A 25,822-nucleotide genomic window follows, 5' to 3' on the forward strand; every position below is an offset into this window, starting at 1 on the left:
ATCATCGCATAGTCAGCCAGATGTTCAGACTAGATTTGGCATTTTGTCTACCTATCAGGTCCTTACCCAGGACCTGGGATAGGCAGATGTGGATGTTTGATGGTATTACAGATATCGTCGCAGGATGGAAGCAGTTCCTAGTAAGGATGCCTTTTGCAATTGACTAATAGCGAATTTGTCAATGCCAATGGTGTTCAAGTGGTGCTCCAGTTGTTTTGGAATTGCACCCAAGGAGCCTATGACTATTGGTACTACCCTTGATTGCTTTTGCCACAGTCTTTCTATTTCTATTTGTAGGTCTTTGTATTTTGTTATCTTCTCCAGTTCTTTCTCTTCTATTCTGCTGTCTCCAGGCACTGCCACGTCCACTATCCAGACTTTTTTGTCTTTCTTATCGACAATTGTTAAGTCTGGGGTGTTATGTTGCAGGTGCTTGTCTGTTTGAATTCTGAAGTCCCAGAGCAGTTTAATTTTATCATTTTCTATGGACTTTCTCTATTTTATGATCCCACCAGTTTTTGCTTACAGGCAAATGATATTTTTTGCAGATCTTCCAATGCACCATTGTTGCTACTTTGTCATGCCGCTGCTTATAGTCAGTCTGTGCAATCTTCTTGCAACAGCTTACCAGGTGGTCCACTATTTCTTCAGCTTCTTTGCATAGGCGGCACTTACTGTCTGTTTCTGTCTTCTCAATTTTGACTTTATATGCATTTGTCCTTAAGGCTTGGTTTTGTGCAGCCAGAATTTTTTATTATTATTATTATTATTATTATTATTATTATTATTATTACTACTACTACTACTACTATTACTACTAATATTATTATCTTCACAAAATGTGTGAATTTTAGAATTCTCCACAATTCTTAAAGGTGTCTGGTGCTCAGAAGAACAGAGGGGATTTTTAAAAGAAATATAAATAAAATGTGAGATAGGAAAAGAAAATGCCAGTTAACAAACTACCAAATTGTGGGGTCTATTCGTAATGAGCTCAGTTAAACACACTTAGAATAGGGTCTACAGTCAACTCGCCACGGCCAACTCACTGCAGCTAAATTGCTGTGGCCAACTTGCTGCAGGACAAGAGTTACACTAATATCAAAGAAATAGTGGAATAGAATCATTAAATAAAGGATGTCAAAGGAGGGACAAAATGAAATGTAAATGATAAAAATTAAAAGAATGTTTTAATTATTTTAAATAATGTTAATGGCCAACATTGGCAGGGGCAGTCTGCTGAGCGCGTCAGTGTGGCCCATTTCCCTGCCCGGTTTGTGAATTAGATTGTAATTATAAGCGGCAAGAAAGATGGACCATCTCAGTATCCATGGAGATAGGATCTGAGGAGTTTGTTTATCTGTCGTGACCAGACCAAGTAGTGGCTTATGGTCGGTGAAGACTGTGAATGGGAGACCATAAAGGAAATCATGAAATTTTTTGATGCCGGCCACGATGGCAAGTGCGTCTTTATCTATTTGGGCATAGTTGTGTTTCACCGGTGACAGTGTCCTTGAATAATAAGCTATGGGAGCTTGCCTCCTGTTGGCCATTAAATAGCTCAACATGGTTCCTATTCTGTAAGGAGATGCATCACATGCAATGCTGATAGGCAGCTTTTCATTAAAATAAGCAAGCACGGAGTGCAAAGACAACAGTGATTTGACTGCCTTGAAACTGTTCTCGTGGGGCCTTCTTGTCCAAGAGTCCGTGTAAGGGCTCTGCCAATGCTGCCTTATGAGGCAGGAATGCATGGTAGAAATTGAGTAACCCCAAAAATGCCCATAGCTCCCTGTTTGACTTTGGTCTGGGAGCCTGCTGAATAGCTTGGAGCTTAGATTCGGCGGGGTGAATGCCTGCAGCATCTATGTGAAAACCGAGGAACTCTGTTGAGTCCACACCTATTTGGTATTTGTTTCTCTTAAGCTTCAGCCCCGCTTTGCGGAAACGCTAAAGGATGGCTTTGAGCCATTCTGGTAATATTTCTACTGACTCCCCAGCTATGAGGATGTTTTTGAGTGTGTGCTCCATCACACTCCTGAAAAGACCTGGGGACACACTGACCCCAAACTGCACGCGACGAACCCTGAATGCTGCCCTGTGGGTTACTATAGTTTGAGCTTCTGCCGTGGCATTGTCCATGGGCAGTTGCTGGTATGTCTGTGCCAAATCCAATTTGGCAAATATGAGACCTCCCTGCAATGATACCAAGATATAGCTAACTACAGGTACCAGATATGCATGCTGTTGAAGTGCTTTATTTATAGTACACTTATAATCCACGCATATGCAGACCTCATTGTTGGACTTAAGTGTTGTGACTATGGGAGTTTCCCACAAACTGCTATCTACTGGCTGCAACACATCTTGTTGCACCAGCTCTTCCAGCTCTGCATCAATTTTTGATTTGAGGGCAAAAGGCACTGTGCGAGGCTTGATCCTGATTGGGGTTAAGGTTGGGTCAAGGTGAAGGGCGATTGGAGCTTCCTTGTACTTGGCTAAGCTAAGGTTGAAGACATCAGCATATTCCTGGCAAACAGTCATCAGGTCCGCTGCTTGCATTTTATTTATGCCAGTCACGTGGATGCCCAGGGCATCAAACTAGTCTAAACCAATGAGGCTTGTGCGATGGCCTTCGACTACCATGACATCGAGGGAACCCTCAAACTCTTTGAACTGTACTGTTAGCATAGCCTCCCCTTTAACTGCTACACAGGAATTTTGAAAATCTGTCAACACTAGATTTGACGGCTTGAGTTTGACTCTTTTGCCGCTGCGACTGCAGATGTAGTTAAAAGTTCTTTGAGAAACTATGGAAAGGGCTTACCTGGTGTCCAATTCCATGGAACATGAAATTCCTTGAAGCTTGACTTTAAGCCTAAGCTTTTCTTTAAGGGAACGATGGGCTCCTGTTCTAAAAATGCTCCTTCTGCTGGAGCAAAATCCAACTCTGTTTTGCCCCGGGGCCCCTGTACCTTTCCTGGGAAATTCTTCTTGTAGAGAATCCCTCTGGCGACCTTTATAGACACTGGTGAGGTGGCCTTGTTTGCCACCTGCTCAGCACACTGCTGTACAGAATCTACATTCTGAGCACCGATATCTGCCACCACAGCCCACACAGCTAGGGAAGGGCGCTGCCTTAACCAGTGACTGCCACCCTCTTTCTGGTAGCTTCTGCAGCCAGTTGACCTCATTGTCCCTGTCTGGGTTGTCGGCTCTTTCCGCATCTTCATGGTGGACAGTTGCTGGGCTGGGAATATTCTTGGAGGGTTGTAAGGTTTGACGGCTCCCCGGCAGCTTCTTCTGCCATTACCTCTTTCAGAGCATCCTGGAATGTCAAGGTCTCCTTCGCAAACAATTTCTGCTGGAGATCCCTGTTCTGTAAAGTGCATACCAGATGGTCTCTAGGCCTCTCTTCTAGGTCTGTGAAATTTCAGACCCTGGACGCCTGTCAAAGCACAGCCACAAATTCAGCAGCTGACTGTCCTGGTTGCAGCTCTCTTTGTTCGAACGCATGTTTCCATGCAATGATGGAGAGCTTAGGCTCGAAATGCTCCTTGAGCTTTTTCTTGAGCTTGGGGTAGGCGACCGACTCTAGTATAGCTGGAGCAACCAAGTTTTCATTTATATCGAAGGTTGCCTGGCCACACACGCAAAGTAAAGTTGCAGCCTTTAAAACATCTTCGTTAACTGGGTTCACTCTTAGATAGTTCTCGACTCATGAAACATACGAGCTCCACCTCTCAGGCTGCGACATGTTGAACTCCGACAGCTTGCCGACCTTGGCCATGGTCAGCTGTTACTGACCTCTCAATGCCTTGTGCTGCTAAGGGCTTTTGTGTTGATCCGCCATTATGTACTGGGATCTTTGAGACACTGAGGAGGCGAAGGTGAAAATAACAACATGTTTATTGGTTAACACAGAAGCAGCTCTAACAGCTGCTTAACGTCTATTTATACAGACTGCCGATAGGTGGCGGCCAATAGAATTAAAGCAGTTATTCCTGCCCCAAACACAAACTTACAATTCTGCAGACAGGCAGTCTAGAGTTTACCTAACATTAACCATGTGAAATTAAGTCAGATCCCTACTTCTTTCTAGTTCTATCTCAAATTATGAGGCATTTGTCACAGGGAAAGAACTTCCTTAGGGTTTCATTTTAACTTCACTGACAGAGTGCTCTTTCTGCATGGTAAATCTTGCCTATAATTGGTTTGGACTTAAAGTGAGTCCTCAGAAAATGGAACTCAAAAATAGAACATCTGAGAAGGGTGTTCCCTGCCCTGCCAACTCCAATCTATGTATGCAGGTCATCTTAAAATGGAATTAGAACAAGAATATGTCCTTTTCCCCAGTTTAGGAGGAAGCAAGTAGTGCCACAGAAGCCTTAATCAGTAAAAATGTTTCCTGAAATGGAGCTGATTTTTCAGTCAAGGGTGGGGCTTTTCACAATCTCTCCACAGACTGGCATATCCAGCTAGAGAAGGAAAGAAAGAGAACATTAAGATAATTATTTATTTGTGTATAAATACAATTTCATAATACTTTACCAGAGAAGCAGTACTAATGTGGCTCTTCCTTTCTGTTGCTTTCTATATTTTGAAACTATGATTTGCTGATAGTTGTGCAAATATCACTGTACCATGCCCACACTTGCACATAAAGAATCTGATTGATGCCCTGCATAAAGGAATAGCTGAGTCAAACTAACTTGTCATGTGGAAAAGTACCAGCAAACTAAGACCACAGAAGGTCAGTTAGAAGTCTATTTAAGTAAAACTTCTAAAGAAGGAGCACTTGGATTAGAAAGAAACACTTTTGCTTTGAGAGAGAAATTTCACTAACTATATTAAAAAAAGAAAAAAACTGGCCTTCATTTTAAAGTGTTGCATTTTTCCTTTTTAGTTTGATTTTGTAAGTAGAAATAGGATTCTCTCTCTCAATAAAATGATGGCAATAGTGGTGCTTATTAACACTTCCCCTCCATAACAAAGTAGTTGGAAGGAGCCATGGTGGTGCAGTGGTTAGAATGCATTATTGCAGGCTAACTGTGCCCACAGCCAGGAGTTCAATCAGCCTTCCATTCTTCCAAGGTCGGTAAAATGTTGCGGGCAATATGCTGACATTTGTAAACCATTTGGAGAATGTTGTAAAGCTCTATGGAGCCATATATGTTTATTTAAATGCTATTGCTATTGCTAATGGGATCTCCTATGTTTACCCTGGGTCCAAGTTTCTAACACTAACCTCAGCATATCATATGTAGAAGGGTTCTCTGGAGTAGACTCTTGTCCATGCTCAAAAAACACTGTCATTTTACTCTAGTTCCCTTATTCCAAATGATCTCTCCTCTCCTCTGTTGTCTTCTCCCCTATCACATCTGGGCTGCAAAAATAGCAAAGAGATACATACATCTTCTTTTCTGTCATCAGATATCCAGAATTTGGCAAATCAATTCTAGTAATAGCCATAATTGGTAAAAGAGGTAAGCTTAGTGTTATTGAACACTAAGCTTACCACTTTAGGAAACTTCCATGGGATAGAAATATAACTACTTCCTACAACACAAGCCTTGCATAGTTTGATGATTATATTGATCAACCATTGACACATATTGATTGAAAAATAGCAACGATCCATTGTTGTATCCATTTTGCCATTTTGATGTTTTTAAGTTTAATTCTATGACTATTTATTAATTACTAATACTACAGCACATATATTCTTCTAAACCTCCCCCCCCCCTTTCTTATACCATTTGATGTTGCTTTGATTTCTTTCTTTTTCTTTTTCCTTCCTTTCCATGATTTTGTGTTAGCTTTTATCTTCTGGTTTTAAAGATTTTAGTAAAAATTATATAAGAAAGGAAAGAAAGAAAGAAAGAAAGAAAGAAAGAAAGAAAGAAAGAAAGAAAGAAAGAAAGAAAGAAAGAAAGAAAGAAAGAACTCTCCAGGAAGAATTATACAACCAATACCAAATGCTAGAATACAATCCATTTCCAGGTTGAAGCAAGAAATATAAAAACAGTGAACAGTGAGAAATCTGCAATGCTCATTATTTTCATATTTCTGCATGACAGGTATTGATTGGTGCAATTCCTTGTGCTGTTACTCTTGCCAGCAATCTTAATGTAACTAACTGCTGTTTCTCCATTGTTAATAACAGTAGAAACAGCATCTTGCCTGCATTAATAACACCAGTGGGAGAAGTTTGACTTCCCTTATATAGTGAATTCAGTCAAAATCTCTAATGGGAAGAGGTTTTAACTTTCTCCAGGGATCCATCTCCAGATCCACTGCGCTCTTTGCAGCCCAATAAAGAACTGTTTTAATAGAATGGGAAAAACATAGTATCTCCCTGTTGGAGTGAAGACAGATTTATGCTTCTTACCCGATAGGGAGCATCTTTCCTTGTATATATCAAGGCTGTAAGTATGATTATTATGAATGTGGTTATGTGATCATGCAGGGTTTAGCTGACTGCTTAGCAGCACATAAGCCTTCATTCCCAACCTTTCATTTCAGCTAAGGTAAGATGAGACAGCAAGGCCCTCTGTAGCACAGGTAGGTCCAGCATCTCTTTGATTTCTCCATACTTGCCCTGAGTTATTTTTTTGTTTTTTTCAGTTTGTAATCACTTGAAAAGTATTATTGAAAAACCCAAATTTGACATAAGGGAAGAAGACAAAATGGATAATGATCAGGACATCTTTTTGGCAGTTTAGACAGTTTGGCTAGGTCTTTCCAACTCTACAAATTGTTGTATAACAGATCAGTTTAGAAGTGGCAGGAAAGATTAGTTCCAAAAGTGATGGGGGGGGGACCCCAACCAAGCCAGAATCCTGAAAACCATGTAACCAAAGGTCATCATAGTAAAGGTAGTCCTTAACTTACAGTCGGCTGTTTAACAACCCTTCAAAGTTACGATAGTCTTGGAAACATAGCCCCTTTATACCCCTAAAGCACTTCCAACCATCGTAAAACGTAAGACTACTCCCCTCTCAGTCCACAGTCACATTACTACATTTCAACCACTTGGCAATCAGCTCAGTTGCAGCATCCCATGGTCACATGACTACAATTTGCTAGGATGTTTGCTGGCTTCCAGCAAAAAAAAAAAAAGCCCATTTGGAAGAATGAATTCACTTAATGATCATGCGATTCATTTGATGACCACCGCAAAAATGGTTGAAAAAAATGGATCCAGTCACATGGATGCCACAACTTACAACCAAAATTCCAATCCCAATTGTAAATCAAAGACAACCTGTAATCTATGCCAGGGCTTTTCAACTGGTGGTATGTGTACCACCAGTGGTACTTTGGCACCTGGCAGATGATATGTGACCATCCTAGACATGTGTAGCGGGGCAGGGGAATGAACTGAAGTGGTGGCAGTGCCGCACAAGCCTGAGGCAGAGACAGCTGGAGCTGCAGGACTGTCAGGGCTCAGCAGAAGCCCCAGGATCAGTGCTAGCCTCCAGCTGACTGGGGCTTCTGGAAGAGAAGGGGGGGAGAGGAGAGGATATAAAAGGAGGAGGTTTTGGCAGGAAAGGAAGAGGGGAAAAAAGACAACGGGGGAAAAAAAGTGCAGCCTTGAGGAGAGGAATCAACTGGAGTAGCACTGAAGAGAAAAAGAGGGGGAGAGAGGAGAGGATATAAAAGAAGGTGGTTTTGGTGGGAGAGGGGAAAAAAAGACAACAGGGAAAGAGAAAGGGACAAAGAAGAAGCTGTGGAAGGAGAGCCCAGCAGGCAGGGAGGAAGACAAGAGAGGAGAGGGAGAGAGGAAGAAGGGTTGACCAGCCAGCTGACCACCAACGTCGTGGTGCATATTAACAAATATGGATAAATTCATCATACATTTGTCAGTGCAAAGGGAAAGTGATTTAGCAAAGGAACCTCCAACGAAGAAATTAAAACCAGTACTTTCCCCACCTTTTTTTACAATTTGTAACATTTTATTAGATTATAGAATAAAATACTAAAATACAAAAGCAAATAGTAGGACACAGTGGGGAGGAAGAAGTGGGGGGAAAGTGAGGGGGAGAAGGGAAAAAGAAAAGAAAAGGCATTGACTTCCAACTTCCTCTGTTGCAGTAGAAGGAAGCATTAACATCAAATCTCAATTTTTTACTTTTCCATAATAGTATAAACTAGCCATTTCTATAACAACAAATGAATCTGATCAGTAAAACCCAAAATCTCCCCCCTTTTTTTAGTCATCAAGTTTTTGACACCTTGCTAAGCATTGGTAGTACTCAAATATTGTCATGTTCTAAAAATGATACAATCTGTGAAAAGGTTGAAAAGCTCTGATCTATACCATTGAAGGTATTTAATTCCCTGTGGAAGGGCAAAGGATAGCACATACATGTTAATGTCATGGCACTAAGATCAAAACTAATGTAGGTAATCACAGCTTTTTAATTTCGATGGCATCATGTTTTGTTATGGACACCGATGAATCCACCAAAATGTTAACTCTCCAGAAATGTTAAAAAAAGGGCAAATTTTGGTATGGAAGAGAGCATACTCAACAAGGACAACAAAAAAGTTGGAGTTTGAAAATGGTCCAGAGGAGGTTAGGAGCAGCAGAGGAAAAAAAAATCAGAATTTTTATCAGCAGGACATTCCTATGGGAGTGCAATTTGACAACATGGAGCTACTATTAATACCTTCCAGAGTAACGGTCTAGTAAGGGATTGGAAAGACATGTTTTACATAACTTCCATATCTACTTTTACTTCTCTAATAACTTTTTGAAATAATTGAAAATTAATCAGTTCTGGATTTAGATTTTGTTCAAATTTTGGATGATATACTGAATCAAAGAAATGTCTAGTCTGCAACTGTTGCAGGCTGTTTTTTAAAAAATTGTTTTATATTATGATAATCAAATTATATATGTATATGTATGTGTATATATGTGTGTGTGTGTATATATGCATGTGTGTGTATGTATATACAATGCTTTTTTTGTAAGAAAAAAGATGCCAGAATTCACATCTTGTTAATCTTTTATTTAAAAAAATATATATTCAGTTCTTAACATAAATTTAATTTATTGTATTTAAGGCAAATGCTCGTAGTAAATTTTACACTAAAAATTAAAAAAGATTTTCAATTCACCGATTTTTAAAAATAAATTATTTACCTTTCACATGTAGTCAATCACTGTACACACACCCACACATGTCAGTTGTGTAATAAAACATAACGGTTGCCGCCTGCAGTAAGCACTCAGCGCGCGACCACATGACCAATCACAAGCTGAGCAGTACCACAAGTCTAGCAGCGCCATCACAACCAGCATGGACAAAGTACGCATGCATCAAACTCGACCCACAAGCAGCCTGTATGCATCATTTTAATGATTTTGCTGCCGACCTGCTATGCTCAACAGGGCAATTCAGGTCCATATGGACTAAACATCAAATTTTTCAAAAGTTACTTTTAAAACTTGGAAAATCCATCAAAAAAAGGTGCTGGAACTCTGTTCCGGTGCGTTCTATGACAAAAAAAGCACTCTGTTTATATATGTGGTGTGGAAGCCGATGGTGGCAGTGGGAGACACATAAATATGGAGGCCATTTTTCACAAGAGGGTGAGTGAGTCTTTTGCCTTCCCTTACAGAAGGTGGGGTGTGAGGTTAAAAAGAGGTGAAGTGAGAGTAAAGAAAGGTGGCTGGTGTGGAAGTTTGCCTGACAGCAAAACTTTGCTGTTTCAGTTCCTTGGGTAGTTCAAAGGCTGGGATATCTATGAAAATCTCTTTTTAATCTTTTATACTTTATATTCAAACTGCAGAGGGGAAGAATAAGAATAAAACCAATGTCTTGTGATTTGGAGGTATTATTATTATTAATAATATAGACCTACAGTATGAGGTTTAATCAGATCTATTTATTGAATTGGGTTTAACTTAAAGGTAAATTAAAAGTACTTTACTGACAAAGTTTCAACTTTAATTTGTTTCAAGTCAATATCTATATTAAACTCCAAATGTAAATTTTCCCACCTTGTTTGACAACTTCTTAAAAATAATTCAATCTTTTACATGCAACCTATTTTATTGGGCCAATTTCATTCCACATAGAAAGATGACATTTCCACTCATTAAACTAAACGGGTATGCCAGTGGTAAATGTCCCAAAAGATTAATAAAATGCCTTCTTGTAATTTAAAGCCACACAGTGCATGGTAATATTAATAGTATTAACTTACCTTAAACAAAATCCTATATAATGCACAAAAATTAGAAATAACAAATTATGGCTATTCCTAAAAATATGAAGGAAGCAGAAGCAGAACTTTAACTATTAATTCAGATGATGTTTGAAATAGAGAACACCCTATTTATGTTCTTGGCCACCAATCCATGCCACCTGAGCTCTTTTACCAGAATATCACTCTGAGAAGAATGGCTATAAAAGGTTGACTCTTCCATTTTCAGATAGATTATTAAAGAAAAGATAATAAGCAACACACACATACATACAGCTGCACAAAAACACCACAAAACAGTAATCAGAAATTACTAGCTCCTATTCTTTTGCTATAGAAGTGAAACATGTTACCTTGTATAATAGTATTTAAGAAAATATATTTTGTAGTGTATGGTTGCTGTTTTACAGGGACAGGAGAACATTTAACAATGGACTCTACAGAATATTATTCTCTGTTCCTCCAAACAATAACATTTTTTGTTAAAGTCTGAAATCATACTGTTACTGTGTTGTTTTTTCTGATTTTTTTTCTCATATTCAGGTACTGAATGTTTATGACAGTTTTTCAGTCTCGCCAGAGTAACATCAAACATTACATTTGTTTCCTTTCATGCCCTAAACATTACATATGAAAAACAATAGGAAATAATGTGTTTGAGTAGCTAAAGCCTTACATGTTTAAAGCAAGGCACTTGTTACCATTTCAGTCAGTAATAAACATTTGATGTGGCATCCTTGTCTAAAAATGACAATAAAACAGTTGTGTGGGAAAGGTCAATGAGCAAAAAAGAGAGAGATGTCCTTATGTATCTCAGAGAAAAGAAAGCCAGTTTGGTAGTGGTTAAGACTCTGGCCTAGAAACCAGGAGACTGTGAGTTCTAGTCCTGCCTTAGGCACAAAGCCAGCTAGGTGATTTGGGGTGAGTCACTCTCTTTTAGCCCTAGGAAGGAGGCAAAGGCAAATCATGTCTAAAAATGTTGCCAAGAAAACTAAATGAAACTGTGCAGAAAATCACCAGCAATGACTCAAAGGCATCATCACCACCAGCAGGCAAGATAGAAACATTTTTTCTCTTCCTCAACACAGTTATATTCAAATATGCCTGCAGCCTATTCATAGCAACATGACTGTTGTCACCATCAGAAAAATACAGAGGTATACTAGTTTAGGCACTTGGGGAAAATGTAAAGAACTTTTTAAAGAATTGCAGGTATTAAGTGGAACAATGCTACTATTTTCTCTGACTCAAATCAAACATTCAGCATTTGACTCATTTATTTAAAAAGGAATGAAACTGAAAGGAGGGAAGAAGGAAAAGATAAAGTGTTGAAATGTGTCAGAACCTCCCTAATCAAGTTAAGCTCTATATTAGCTTTTCTTTCATTTTAGGGTGGTTATATTCAGCTTTTCTCAACATAAGCCCCACCTCCAAATGTATATTAGGAGGTTCACCACATACAAGCATATGTATTAATTTATTTGCTGCTGTTGTGATCAGCTTTGCTTGAATGAGCAACGGTTAACTGAAGATTAATATCAGTAGATCAACCTTATCGCAGAACACTTCATCTAGCTCAGTGGTTCTCAACCTGTGGGTCGGGACCCCATTTGGGGTCGAATGACCATTTCATGGGGGTCACCAAACCACACTGTCCGCCATTTTTTTCCCTTTTCCCTAGCTTTCCTACTCCCTCTTATTGGTGGCCACACCCACTTGGGGGTCACCACAACATGGGGAACTGTATTATGGGGTCACGGCATTAGAAAGGTTGAGAACCACTTATCTAGCTGTTCCTTCCCTTGAAGCCATAATCCAATGAATTTATCATAGAACAGTCAATGACATTATGAATGCCTCCTATTTTCTCTCCCATGAAAATTAAGATCAAATAGAAACAATAAAAAATATATGTAACATAAGCCTTATGTGAAAATCCTATTCCTGACTTCGAAGAGTACATGTATATTTGTTCCTCAAGCATTTCTTCATGTGAACATTTCCACAGCAGAACTCAAGCTTTATTTTCTTCTCTCTCTCTCTCTCTCTCTCTCTGTATGTGTGTTTGTGTGTGAAACAGAGAGACGTAAATCTAAGATATTTTCACAAAACTCATTAAACATGGGCTTCTCCTTGTGGTAATCTAAATATAAAAATCTGACAGAATTCAATGTATGTTCTCTACAATAATGCACACTGAAAGATCATATAAACTTGAAAGGAAGATAAATCTAAATTAAAGATGCTCTTCCTTCAGAAGAAAAAATCCTGTCTAATGGCTTCCCACTTGTCCATCTAAAGTTAGCAGATCCAGGTAAAACCAAACTTGGGGATTCTCATTTTACATGAATTAGCAACATGCTTGTACATTTCTATGCATATATGTACATACATTCCACTACATAGCTACAGTTCCCAAAATGAAAGAACTAGGTCTGCAAGATCCTATTTATTAAAATGTAGAGATGTAGATATAATAATAATAATAATAATAATAACAACAACAACAACAACAACAACAACAGAGTTGGAAGGGATCTTGGAGGTCTTCTAGCCCAACCACCTGCTCAGGCAGGAAACCTATACCATTTCAGACAAATGGCTGTCCAGTCTCTTCTTAAAAACTTCCAGTGGTGGAGCATTCACAACTTCTGGAAGCAGGTTGTTCCATTGATTAATAATTCTAACTGTCAGGAAATATCTCCTTAATTCTAGGTTGCTTCATTCTTTGATCAGTTTCCATCCATTGCTTCTTGTCCTGCCTTCAGGTGCTTTGGAGAATAGTTTTGACTCCTCTTCTTTGTGGCAACCCTTGAGACATTGGAACACTGCTATCATGTCACCCCTCGTCCTTCTCTTCATTAAACTAGACATACCCAATCCCAGCAACCGTTCCTTATGTTTTAGCCTCCAGTCCTCTCATCATCTTTGTTGCTCTTCTCTGTACTCTTTCTAGAGTCTCAACATCTTTTTTACATCATGGTGACCAAAACTGGATGCAGTATTCCAAGTGTGGCCTTACCAAGGCATTGTAAAGTGGTATTAATACTTCACATGATCTTGATTCTATCTGTCTGTTAATGCAGCCTAGCACTGTGTTGGATTTTTTGGCAGCTGCAGCACACTGCTGGCTCATATTTAAGTGATTCTCCACTAGGGCTCTGAGATCCCTCTCACAGTTACTACTACTGAACAAGGTAGCACCTATACTGTACCTGAGCATTTGGTTTTTCTTGCCTAAATGTAGAACCTTACTTTTTTCACCATTGAATTTCATTTTGTTAGAAAGCGCCCAATATTCAAGTCTGTCAAGATCCTCCTGTATCTTAAGCCTATCTTCTGGAGTGTTGGCTGTTCCTGCCAGCTTGGTATCATCTGCAAATTTGATAAGTTCCCCATCAATCCCCTTATCCAATTTTACACAATTTCTATTCTGTCCTCTCATAACAATTCTGGGCAGTGTACAATTAAAAACATATTAAATATAAGGCATCCATCCCTTCTCAGCTAAGCCAATCCTCCTTCTAATAAGGAACAGGCTCACCATCTCAGCTAGCCTAAAACTCAGCATCAGGTCAGATCCAACACTGGCTGCCCAGTTTCCATCTAACATTTGAGAAAAGTCTTTAGTGCCTTTCTGAACACCAAGACAAAGTTGCCCAAACACACTATTTCAATAGAACAGCAGACCATTGTTGGAGCACCCCAGAGAAGACTTTTCTCACTGCTTCTGAGAATAGAAATTTAAGCCTGGCCTCTCTAAGTGATTTCACAGGATAGGCCTCCTCTTTCTGAATAATCTGCAAATTTACAAGCACACTCCCCTCCCAGCAAAGCCAGCAAAAAAGAAAAAAAAATAGGATGGGGTGGGGGGAGTGAGGCAGAAGTAAAGAAAAAGAAAAGGACATTTTAAAAAGGAGCTCTCTTTATAGGTGTTTTTAAAAAGGGTTAAATTTCCCAGTCCCTCCTAAGGCTTGACTAATTTTCAGAGCCACCAGCCTTTCAACCTATTTCAGGAGCATTTTCTATTCTTCTCAGTCAACATAAAGGATAAGACGATCTCTAAAGTCTGTATTTCTCTCTGTCAATGGGCCATCAAGATCACTTTCATTTCTCTGCACAGTGAACAACTCAAGAGAGATGTAGAGTTTGTTTCAATAAGATATCTACCACATTTGCCCCTGTGACTCTGGAACAACAAAGCATGTGCTTCTCCAGTGCCTATTCTACAGAGACATTCATCTCACCACTACTGCTTAAATACCCAGGGCACACAGGATATTTTTACATCATCCCATTTGCTTTCAAATAACAACCCTGCTACAATGTACAATATTGGGCAGCAGCACTCAAAATTTGTTGGATGATGACCTGTGCTAGAAACTAGAGCTAATGAGCACTTACCGGTAATTCACCATATTAAAGTGCTTTGTAACTTCATATAGTCTCCCACATACTAACCTTTTATGCTCCCTTATACTCATCTAATGCTCCTGCTCCTTTTGGACTCTTGCTTTTTATAAATGCTTTTGTTTCTAACTTATATTTATTTTACATCTTTTACCATCAATATATAGATTTTGGATTCTAGTTTTAAATTCTAGTACTTTAGATTCTCTTCTAACATTTCTTTTTTATCTTCTGCATCAATATATACAGATTTTGGATTTGATATGTTCTTGATGCTTTTTAATGACTGTATCCCACCTTCCTTATTCTGGTCTATGACCATAATAAATATTTGATTTGATATTTATTTATTCCAACTTATGTTTGAATCAGTTTTGATGCCTGACAACTGCCTGTACAAGTCCATGTAGTTTTCTTGGCCAGATTTTTGGAAGTCATCTCTCATGGCCATCTTCCTCAGGCTAAGAGAATAACTGGCTGGCCCCAAGCTATCCAGTTGGCTTTTGGCTTAAGGTGGAACTAGAATTCACAGTCTGGTTGTTTTTAGCCTGCTGCCTCTAACCGCTACCCCAAAAAGTCTTCCACCTCCAATGTGTCTAATTTTAAATAAAAAATTAGGTTTGTAAAGATAAAATCTGAATGTCTATCATTCACAAGCTGTTTCAGGGATGATCTATCCACTTTTAATCAGTTGCTGAGAAACATGATTGAGGTTGTTGTGCTCATGCTGTATTTGCAGGCCTTCCGGTGGTATTAGCTGATATGGGAACAGGACTGATTCAGCACAGCTGTAATGTGTTTATATTTACAGATGTTGGATCTCACCCCCTGCATTCCATTCCAAGTTTGGATGCTCAGCCATGTTTGGAGGTTGTGTAACTACAATGACAGTGTTATATCAGCATCCTTTCCTGGATTGTTAATTGCTAAAACCTAGCACTTTATAAACAATGTTATTGTTTTAATTGGCTAGAGGAAACACGTTACACTTAGAGGAAAATGTATCACTGCCGACTGCTTTAATGGGCACTTTAGAAAGAAGCACCAACAAATGTCTCATAATTAGCATGTCACAAGAACATATTCTAAGTCATACATCTTTTCATCCAAGGCTGATATACTCAACTGATAAAATCAAGAAACTTGTGAATAAAATCAACTAATATACCAGGGTAATTAGTGAGCCAAGGCAGCTGGTATTGCCAACAGGTGTATGTAAATATATCCTATATTATGGCAGCTGACAAAACCTTTATTGTTTTTTAAAAATTTTACTCATATAACAATTGCTGAATACAGGGAACTCCCCACTTGGTAAGCCATAGTAACAATTTCACTCTCACCAAAATTACATCCCTTGAATTTTGTGAAGCATGAGTAAGACATTGAATGTTGAAATGCTAGACACCTAATCACTGTATGATTTCAAGATGAAAACAGGCCATAGAAGGCCTCCTTATATGAAACACTCTGCAATTGCCCTACTCTGTACAAATAACCAATGAGAGAGAGAAATTCTGAGTTCCAATGATAAGGTTATATATCAGATGGGATGAAACTAAGAGGGACTTATGTATAGAGTTGAAGAAGGAAATCTGCCTTATATCATATCATATATCATATAATTACATTACATACCTGAGAGCTTCATAAGGTATTACCCAATCTTTTAAAACTGGAAATTCACTCCCATTCACCCACCACACAATCAGCCTGAAAGATAAGGCCCAAAATCATTCAATGAGCTTCATGACTAAACAAGAATTTGATTCCATGTCTCTCCATTTCTTTATACAAACCAGTACTATACCCTGATTTACATATACATATATTGTAATAAATGCTTTAGAAATACTTGTCATGAGTGAATCATAGCCTTACAATCATATGACCTGGAGAGTAGTGGATTTTGCTGAAGCATGACAGGCCTGTGTCTGTTCAAAATATGTCAAAAAGACTGGCTTGTGTCTGTGCACTGCCTTTTTCTCCACCACTGAATAAAGATCTATATCAGAAGTGGGAATTTTATCCCAGCATCCCATGGCACTTCCATACCGAAGAGCTCGATATCCCATACTTTTGCTACAACAAAAATTACTTGATAAATGAAATACTGATAATCATTTGTTACTATATCATACTGGCAAGTTAAATGAAAATTTGTGATAAATTCTCCACTATTTCATTAGGATGAGTCTATTACAATTAATAAAAATATCTAAATTAATAATAAGAATAACATGAATAAAAAAATTTCTAAGCAAGAAAGATTTTCTTGTCAGAAGGAAAACTGTATGCCTTATGCGAAAGGAACCTAAAAATAGCACGTTATATTCAACTGTGTCTATATATTAAAACCCTGTGAGCTGCTGCCTCAGAAAGCAGAACTATTTAGGAAAAAAAACAGGTAGCATATATACGTGTGTATATAAATTTTTCTCCAAAGTCACTGCTTTCCACTTCCTCTTGGTATCTCCTCTTCATCCTTACAAACATATGTTGTGTTGTGAATTTGCATCTGACTTAATTGCCTGTTCTTGGGAAATAGCTTGAGAACAAAAATGGAATGCTAAATATGTCTTCAATTATGCAGGGCTTTTTTTTCTCATAGAACGCCCAGAACGGAGTTCCGGCACCTTTTTTGGATGGAACCTTGTAGGGTAGGCAAGGCGGGTTGTATAAAGTATGTGAGTTCTGGCACCTTTTTTTTTTTTTTTTTTTAGAAATAAAGCACTGCAATTATGGCTTTCCTAAGTTGCTTCTCCATAATATTATATGTATGAATGTAAGGGAGCTACTTGTACTAGACTCTGATAGCAGAAATTTCCTGAAATTCATTACAGTTGTTTATAAAACAAAATTTCAGCAGCTTCTCCCACAGACCTTATTCTGCAATTTGATTGCATTGGAAGCCTACATTTACGAAGCTTTTGGTAAATATGTCAAAAGCTAACTTTTGTTCTTTGTGATAAGCTATGTATTTGAGTAGATAAAAACAAAGTAAACAACTTTTAAAAGTTCAAAAGAATTGCTTTATTTGAGACATATACTTATGTCTAGTGGATAGGGAATATCCTGATAGAACAGGCTGGATTCAAATTCATTCTTCAGACTTAGCAGTATTCAGGTTAATCTCACACAGTTCACCTCAACATATAAAAAAATTGTGAGAAAAAAATTTGTATGTCAAATTAGTTCATCTGAGGAAATAAAGAGAGGAGAATTAACATTTCTTATCAGTTGGTATGCAGAGTAATTGTACACTATTGAGAAATGGGACAATATAAAATAAAAGAAAAGAAAAAGGGCACCTTAATGTCTAAAAGAAAAGCTTGAAAAGATATTTGGTATATCAAAATTGTAATTTATTTTTTCAACTGATTTTATAGTTATAAACTCTACATAGACAGAGGAGAGGGATTAGGATGAAAAGAAGATAAAAGGATCTGCATTTTATTTTATAGAAGACACTGAATAGTCTTCATATAAAAATGATTTTTGGTTTCTAATAATCTGGGTTGCAAGTGAATAGTTAACAGACAAAAGTTTCATTTCCATTACCAAATCCCCATACTATCTAATGCTTAACTATTTCTTTCCCAACAAAGAGAATGGTACTCTATGACTGAGGGATACATTTTGACATCTAGTTTTTGACAAGAACCAAATACACTTCTTTAGAAGCTATGATGAATGTCTGCTCAGAGAACAGAACATTTTTTAAATGTTCTCAACTGTGTGTGCAATTATTCCTCCTGCTATGATAAAGGCTTATCCTGTACTAATGAGATTTTAATGGGAGCCACATTTATGCCAAAGGGTAGTTGAAGCAATAGTATGGTCCCATTGTTTGCGTTACGCTAACTGTAACCATACTATATAACTGTAAGGCTCAGCCCAAGAACAACATAGAACAATACAACCAAAGTTCAATTCTTTATTTGCTCATACCATATAAGTAGAGTCTTAACCTATACTACTCTATCTCTAATGAATATACCCTGGGAGATTCTAGGGAGTGGCTATCCTAAATCTCCTCTTTCTCTGATCCAACTCCAAGCTGGGTTGATTCTTGTCTCACCACCTTCTTTACAGTGTGCTCCCTCCTTCCTGGGTGTCACACATCCTTTTATGTATATCCAAGTCAGTGGGCTCCAAAACCCAAGACAGCCAACACAGCAACTCAGGTCCCTCAGTCATTTGGCACACACACAAGCACTCAAAGGCTAGTACTCGCTGCTCATTACTCCACTTCTACTGTACCTCCCCCTACAGCTCTTCCCAACTACTACTCCTTATGAGTCCTATGCTCGAGAACAGTATCTTTTTCTATCTGCTGTAGGCTGCTTTATTTCCTCAAACATACACACCTCCTTCCCTCTCTCCTACATCTAATACCACCAAACCCAGCTTCCTTTTTGCTCAGCTCTTGTATCCAACAGTGGTTAGGCTAGGCTGGCTAGGAGGAGGCCTTAATGGGACAGGACAACAGCAGCACAGGTGCTAACCATTTTGTAGGCAGCCTATCCTCTCACACTGAGAAACTGTCCCTTCACTATAGTTCATTACATCACTTTCCCCTTTCAGATACATTCCATCACAATAACAAAATAGCCTTAGCCAACAGTCATATAAACATATTCCCGGGTTTTCTCAAAGGGTCCCTGAGGTGATCACAATCTGTCATCCTTCTTTTTGACTCCTTATCTAGGAGCTAGGAATGTTGTGATCATTTGAGGAGAGAGGAAACATGACAAAGGTGCTGCTATCTACTATAGGTGCACACTTCTATAGCAATGTAGAGTCACTGAGTGTGAGTGGGCGGCCATATAAATTTTCTAAATAATGAATGGACGAACGGACGGATGGACAGACAGACAGACAGACAGATAGAGATAGAGATTAAGATGGTAAGATGTAGTACTATTTCCTCCATTTCTTTCTTTGGAGATCTAGAGCAGGGGTGTCAAACTGCCAGCCCAGGGCCGGATGTGTCATGCCGAAATCGTGCCCACCCCATTGCCGGTAATGGAAAAAAAGTTACGATACATTGCGACATGTCACATGACATTGCGAGTTTGACACCCCTGATCTAGAGGAAAGTTCAGTATTAATTATACTCTATGTCTTGAGTACATTTGAGCTCATAAAAATTCAGCTAAAGAAACTGTTTTTAATCTTGGGGCTGTTGACTGATTTGGAGCAGTTAACCTCAGAGTTTTTATGTGTGAATATGTTTTATATGATATGACAGTCTAGCTTCTAACTGGAGCAAACATCCATGTTTATCATCCAATGACTGTAGTCATTATAGATGAAGCAACATAGAGGACATACATTCATTATGTGAATGTATGTGTGTAGTGGGGTGCCCCAGGGCTCTGTTCTGGGCCCAGTACTCTTCAACATCTTCATCAATGATTTGGATGAAGGGATAGATGGGGAACTCATCAAATTTGCAGACGACACCAAGCTGGCAGGAATAGCCAACACTCTAGAAGACAGGCTTAAGATACAGAAGGATCTGGACAGACTTGAACACTGGGCACTAACTAACAAAATGAAATTCAATGGTGAAAAAATCAAGGTTCTACATTTAGGCAAGAAAAACCAAATGCACAAGTACAGCATAGGTGGCACCATGCTCAATAGTAGTAACTGTGAGAGGGACCTCGGAGTCCTAGTAGAAAATCACTTAAATATGAGCCAGCAGTGTGCTGCAGCTGCCAAAAAGGCCAACACAGTGCTAGGCTGCATTAACAGAGGGATCGAATCAAGATCACGTGAAGTATTAATACCACTCTTTAATGCCTTGGTAAGGCCACACTTGGAATACTGCATCCAGTTTTGGTCACCACGATGTAAAAAAGATGTTGAGACTCTAGAAAGAGTACAGAGAAGAGCAACAAAGATGCTTAGGGGACTGGAGGCTAAAACATATAAGGAACGGTTGCGAGAATTGGGTATGTCTAGTTTAACGAAGAGAAGGACAAGGGGGGACATGATAGCAGTATTCCAATATCTCAGGGGCTGCCATAAAGAAGAGGAAATCAAGCTATTTTCCAAAGCACCTGAAGGCAGGACAAGAAGCAACGGTGGAAACTGATCTAGGAGAGAAGCAACCTAGAACTAAGGAGAAACTTCCTGACAGTGAGAACAATTAATCAGTGGAACAGCTTGCCTCCAGAAGCAGTAAATGCTCCAACACTGGAAGTTTTTAAGAAGAGACTGGACAGCCATTTGTCCGAAATGGTGTAGGGTTTCCTGCCCGAGCAGGGGGTTGGACTAGATGACCTCCAAGGCCCCTTCCAACTTTACTACTACTACTACTACTACTACTACTACTATTATTATTATTATTATTATTATTATTATTATTATTATTATTATTATTATTATCACTTCATACATGACTTCAGGCACAATAGATTTGTTAGAAGAGTTGCTTCACACTTTTAGCCAGAAGTTATCAACTGTAAACAAATTGATCTTCAACCACACTTCAAAAGAAATACCCTCCTATTCAGATGCAGTAAGTTTGAAACAAAGCAAAGTGTAGCTTTAAGAGCTGAATGTGCTCCCTTCTATTCAAAATCTTACCTGCTCTACTAGGTATTGGCCCTTTTTACACAACATGGCTGATCTCCTTTAATCCATCCATTCACCTTAGTTCATCAGCAGCACACAATCTAGGATAGTTTGGTTGGTTAAGAGATGGACCTATTTTTAGTTTTAAACATTAGAAGACATTCTAGGGTAGAAGTTATCAGTCACAATTGTCAAGCCCACTTTGGGATGATAAATTCACACAGCTTTAGGGTAAGAGGATCACCGCTGAAGGGACTGTAAATAGCAAACGTTCCTTTAGTCCCCACCTGAGTGCAACTGAAGCTAAGAAATCTTGATTGACAGTAATCTTTCTATCTTTAGGTACTCTGCCCATTGGCATTTACAAAGGCTCAGTGCCTTGCCTTTTGTATTAAATCAGAATTCCCTGTATCAAAATCAGAAGTGGTAGGACATGCATCGAATCTTCAAAGCCTTGTGGGAATGCTTTGGGGGTGTGGAGGAGGGAGAGAATGATGAAAGGCACAGTGAAATGCTGAAATTACTTGCATACTTGAGTCAGAAGTCAGTACACAAGTACATAAAATTGGCATTTGTGTGATTATATCACCATGTGCAAATCATTATTTTGCATTTTTGTATTTTGTATTTTTGAGATTTGTTATCATAATTTTTTTCTGTGCTGATAGGTTTTGCTCATGATCTGAGGAAGATGATGTGATCAGGACCTGAAAACTCAGTTTTGGCATTTGTGTAAGTAATTTATTGTGCAAAAAGGATCACAAAATTAGAGAAGATTACGCTATCTTTCTGTGTTGTTGTTGTTGTTAGTTGCGAAGTCGTGTCTGACCCATTGCGACCCCATGGACAACGTTCCTCCAAACCATCTTATTTGTCTCTTGAGAAACCTATATGTGGGTCAAGAAGCAACAGTGAGAACTGGACACGGAACCACTGATTGGTTCAAAATTGGAAAGGAGTCCGGCAAGGCTGTATACTGTCGCCCTGCCTATTTAACTTATATGCAGAGCACATCATGAGAAAGGCAGGGCTAGATGAATCAAAAGTTGGAATTAAAATTTCCGGGAGAAATATCAACAACCTAAGATATGCAGATGATACCACTCTAATGGCAGAATGTGAAGAGGAACTAAAGAGCCTCTTGATGTGGGTGAAGAAGGAGAGTGCAAAAGTTGGCTTGAAACTCAACATTAAGAAAACCAGGGCTTTTTTTGGCCATAGAACGCCCTGAATGGAGTTCCGGCACCTTTTTTGGATGGAACCTTGTAGGGTAGGCAAGGCGGGTTGTATGACATGTGTGAGTTCCGGCACCTTTTTTTTTTTTACAAAAAAAGCACTGAAGAAAACCAAGATCATGGCATCCGACCCTCTCAATTCCTGGCAAATAGATGCAGAAGAAATGGAAGTAGTAACAGATTTTATCTTCCTGGGCTGCAAGATCACTGTAGATAGGGACTGCAGCCAAGAAATTAAATCTTTCTGTACTGATAAACATATCTGAATTTTTGACAGCCTGTTGTGGTTCTTCTCATGAAATGAGTGTTGTGAAAGGATTTTCTCTGTTTACAAAGTAGTTGGGGTTTTTTTGCATAGCAGTTCACAACATCCATTTCCTGGAAGGCAAACTGATGAAAACACTGTTTAAGACCTTTTTATTTTCTCTTTTTCCTGAAAGGGTAGGAATAGTTTTGAATGAATTAGTGGGCACAGCCCTTTGCAACTCTTAACGATGTGTATGGGGCTTATCTGGATCTCAGGGCTTTCATGTAAATGATGGTAAAAGCAAATTATTTGTAGTGTATCTTGCCAGCTCCCCATTGATCTTTTTTTTAAAAAAGATATAATAATAATAATAGTAATAATAATAATGTTGGAAGGGACCTTGTAGGTCATCTAGTCCAACCCCCTGCTCAGGCAGGAAACCCTATACTATTTCAGACAAATGGCTGTCCAGTCTCTTCTTAAAAACTTCCAGTGTTGGAGCATTCACAACTTCTGGAGGCAAGTTGTTCCACAGGTTAAGGAAATTTCTCCTTAGTTCTAGGTTGCTTCTCTCCTTGATTAATTTCCATCCATTGCTTCTTGTTCTACCCTCAGGTGCTTTGGAGAATAGCTTGACTCCCTCTTCTTTGTCGCAGCCCCTGAGATATTGGAACACTGCTATCATGTCCCCCCTCGTCCTTCTCTTCATTAAACTAGACATACCCAACTAGACATACACAAGACCTGTGGAGACAGAGTCTAACAAAGTGCATCACTTTATTTGTGAGATGCCTAATGCAGGGCTTTTCAACCTTTTCATCTATTGTACCACTTTTAGGATATGGCAATGTCCGAGTACCACCAGTCACCTAACAAGATGTCAAAAACTTGATGACCAAAAAAAAAAAAAAAAGGGAAAAAAGTGATAAAGTACAGGTAGTTCTCAACTTACAACAGTTCGCTTAGTGATTGTTCAAAGTTATAATGGCACTGAAAAAAGTGCTCCCCAAGCCACAGCCGAGCAAGACACCTGCCTGCCCACCCGGCGGTGCTCTTCCTCCTGTCCGAAGTTTTCATTGTTGTGAGCATTTCTGTTGAAGATTGGCAGTGGGGGTGGGGTGGGGGTATTTGTTTTTTATTCCCCCTGTCTGCTGGGTGGTTGCAGCAGGTTTTGGTCACTTCACATGACCCTGGGACACTGTGACCATCATAAATATGAATCAGTTGCCAAGTATCTGAATGTAAATCACAAGACCCTGGAGATGCTGCAACATTCCAGCTGATCAGCGCTTCTGGGCTCAGAAGAAGCGCCAGGATCAGTGCTGCTTTCCAGCTGATTGGTGCTTCTTCAGGGCTCAGCATAAGCACCAGGATCAGCGCAGAGCTCTAGCTGGAGCCTGGTGTTGATCCTGGTGCTTCCACTGAGCCCTGACAGCCCCAAAGATGTGCCGATCAGCTAGAAAGCAGCACTGATCCTGGCACTTCCGCTGAGCCCTAACAGCCCTGCAGCTCCAGCCATCTCTCGCTCAGGCCTGTGCGGTGCTGCCACTGGTTCAGCTCATTCCCCTCCCCCGCTACCACTTTTCTAGGATGGTCACGTACCACCTGCCAGGTGCCAATGTACCACAGGTGGTACCCGTACCACTGGTTGAAAAGCCCTGGCCTAATGTGTTCTTCATAGTGGCTCTGTAAATAATCTTGTGACCATCCCCTAGCTGCCAGCCAGCTATCTGTAAATATAAGATCAGAAACATAATTAAATGTTGCTACTCACAACACCACAATATGATTGTACAGACTTGACTGGGTTGGCACATTGTCTTTCTCTAGGCGAGCTCAAAGTCCCATCTGTCATTTCATCTTCTGAATCTCCTTGGAAAATCAGAAAATGATTTGGGATCAACAAACAAGAACAGGCCACATAAGAATAATTTGGTCCAAAGTCTTGTTTATATACCCATTCCAGATGGAGACTAATGTCTCAGTCAAACAGTCTTAACAGAATCCTAGGAAAGCCCCCCTCCCCCAAAAAAGTACTCAATCCCATCCAGGTCTATTAGTTAACTGGAGCAGACTGTCAACTATATTCTGTCTTCCAGTAGCTGGGGAAACTAAATACCAGCAAGCAAAAACACAACCAGGGAATTGTCTGGACATGACATTGATGGTGTTGTCCTCACTTTAGATCACGTCCCAACTGCTTCAAAATAAAAACCAATTGAACCCAGCTTTAATTACTACGTTTGTTGGGCCCTCAGTAACTTGGTTCAGATCCATGGTGGCCACAAACTCCTTAGTCAAACTGAATTGTATGAGGGTAATTTAGAATCTTCCAGAACTCTGAGACCTGGAGACTCCACTGTTAGTTCAGAGATGGAGTTAAGCAGCTCAGATAGGAAATTTGCTATGCCACATGGAAACTAGTACTGCAGCAATTGCTTCCTAGTCCCTAACTGTAACCACAAAATCTCACATCTGGTTATCTGTGATACAGCATCTCTGAAGGGTATTATGAACTCCTGCGTGACAATTCCACCTTACTATGGGGAACAAGAATAGAGTTATAGTAGTTCTTAACAATTGTTGCTGTGTGTTCTGTAGAATTAAAAAAAAAGTATTTTCCTGTTTCCTTCTTTCTAGAATATCTGCACATAAAGAAAATATGATCTAATCTCATGGCACTTGCCCAGCCAGCTCCTTTCTAGAATATTTCTTGTAAAATTGTTAAAGGCTTGAACAAGCTAATCTCACGCTAACCCCTATTTTCCTTCTTGTATGCTTCAGATTCCAGCAGTTGTTTTTTTTAAAGCTGTAAGCTCATAATATCTTTTGAAATTTGTTTCATTTTTTTTAATGCTGTATTTCTCTTTTAAGTTACAAATGTAGCATGTGCATATTTTTTTCTTCTCTTAGTTCAAGTTCCAGGGTAAATTAGAAGTAAACTTTTTGTAATGATAGAATTCATTATCAATTGTTTATTCCCAGGCATAGTCCATTGATAAAACAATGGACTATGCCTAAGAAGAAACAATTGATAATGAAATAGGCTAGATTAAAAAAAGAAAGGGTCTTTGTCTAGATCCTGGATGTCTAAGCATCCTTTCAACAAGATTTTCTTTGT

At 39.1% G+C, this 25,822-nt stretch overlaps 1 long non-coding RNA gene across 1 annotated transcript; it reads right to left on the reverse strand.

The window, feature by feature from the left end:
- Nucleotides 1-1,128: 1,128 nt before the first annotated feature.
- On the reverse strand, nucleotides 1,129-25,012 carry LOC120307394. The gene is made up of 3 exons (XR_005556514.1): nucleotides 24,476-25,012; nucleotides 5,249-5,386; nucleotides 1,129-4,478 (listed from the first exon to the last, which is right to left on the reverse strand). It is a non-coding gene; the product is annotated as an uncharacterized LOC120307394 (long non-coding RNA).
- Nucleotides 25,013-25,822: the final 810 nt, after the last annotated feature.

This window comes from Crotalus tigris, unplaced genomic scaffold, assembly GCF_016545835.1.
Source record: "Crotalus tigris isolate CLP2741 ecotype Arizona unplaced genomic scaffold, ASM1654583v1 scf7180000017775.1145084777:2100578, whole genome shotgun sequence".
NCBI classification, from domain to species: domain Eukaryota; kingdom Metazoa; phylum Chordata; class Lepidosauria; order Squamata; family Viperidae; genus Crotalus; species Crotalus tigris.